The 1,639-nt window shown below is 38.0% G+C and overlaps 1 non-coding gene across 1 annotated transcript; it reads left to right on the forward strand.

Moving 5' to 3' along the window:
* The first annotated feature begins 301 nt into the window (after positions 1-301).
* Positions 302-407, forward strand: LOC122033201. The gene has a single exon (XR_006126442.1). It is a non-coding gene; the product is annotated as a small nucleolar RNA R71 (small nucleolar RNA).
* Positions 408-1,639: the final 1,232 nt, after the last annotated feature.

Raw genomic sequence — 1,639 nt, forward strand, 5'->3', positions numbered from 1 at the left:
CATATTAGCACTAGTCCCCATATTCTCAAATTTCTTTATAAGAGCGTCCAATTTTGCAGACAAAAGAGTGACCGCATCTACATCAAACTTCCCTGATGCTTTAATTGTTGGGTTTACAGAAGAATAGCCAACACTTCTTTCATTTGCCCATTGATGATGATTTTGTGCTATACTGTCAATAATTTCTTCAGCCTCATCTAAACTTTTGTTCATAAGTGCCCCTCCAGCAGCTGAATCAAGGGACACTTTGGTATGATAGTTGATACCATTATAAAAAGTGTGCAACACTAACCATCTTTCCAACCCATGATGTGGGCATTATCTGAGCATACTATTATATCTATCCCATGCTTCAAAAAGAGATTCTGAGTCAGTTTGCTTGAATCTTGCAATTAAATTCCTCATATGAGCGATTTTGCTTGGTGGATAGAATTTATCAAGAAACTGTTGCTCACACTGCTCCCAAGTGGTGATGCTATTAGGGGCCAAAGAATTCAGCCATTGCTTTGCCCTATCTCTTAGAGAAAACCCAAATAATAATAATCTAACTGCATCTGAAGGAACTCTATTCATTTTCATGGTACCACATATTTCATAAAAGACCTCTAAGTGTTGATTGGGGTCTTCATGAGTGTTACGCTCCGCAAGTGTACGGAAATGTCGCAAGTAATATAAAAGATTATCGTATCCACAGGGACTGTTGATTAAGCATTAGTTAACTTCGCACGGCGAATTATCTAGACAATCAAAAAGTGGTTTACAAATGTTAGGATAAGAAACAGAAGAGAAAAGAAAGAGAGTAAGAAGGGAGAGAATGAGCGTAGTGAATGGAGGGGAATAGATACTAGGATTTTGGTTTCTTTGTGATGTTATTCAATGGTAATGGTTCACCAATTCTTATCCCTCAATTGCCAAACACTTGTAGAAAGTTGCCGGTTCTCTCTTGCAATAGATAACCGGCTAAGGACTGAGAAATGTATCTAGATATGATCAATTAGACGTGAACCTACGTTATCCTTACACAGAAGCGCACCTATTACTATGCCTTCCTCGAATATCAACATAGAAGCCCACAACTTATTAATCTATCAAGATACAAGAAACTAATCACAGGATCCATCCTACTCTCTTGAATTCCTATTTCCTCTTCAAGATTATCTCTCAAACGTCCTTACAAGGGCTTGCACCTGTCACGTGGATCCCTCGGATGATCGAGTGAGAGTTTATCTTTACAAAGTCCACAAGAAATCCAAACATTCAATCAAGCATGGTCATTAAGCCAAATCACCATATTCCACACAAGATCAAATAGGTACAAACAAGGCAATATCATGGAAACAAGAAAATGACAAATCCACAAAGGTTTGCATACAATCACATTACATCAAACAAGAACAATGCATCAACAAGTCATTGAATGGAATCATGGTGTCTTCATAGTTTTACATCATTCATCTCATCACAAATACTTCCTACATCCTAGATCTAGAGATCTACTCCATTGCAAGATAATTACAATCAAGAGACAAGAAATAAAGCTATCTACAACTCAAAACATAAGGAGAAGAGAAGGGAAAGCTTATCCATGTTGTACCGGTCTTCTTGGATGCAATCTTTGCTCCGGAGGTGGACGGATCGG

This window comes from Zingiber officinale, chromosome 11A, assembly GCF_018446385.1.
Source record: "Zingiber officinale cultivar Zhangliang chromosome 11A, Zo_v1.1, whole genome shotgun sequence".
Lineage (NCBI taxonomy): Eukaryota > Viridiplantae > Streptophyta > Magnoliopsida > Zingiberales > Zingiberaceae > Zingiber > Zingiber officinale.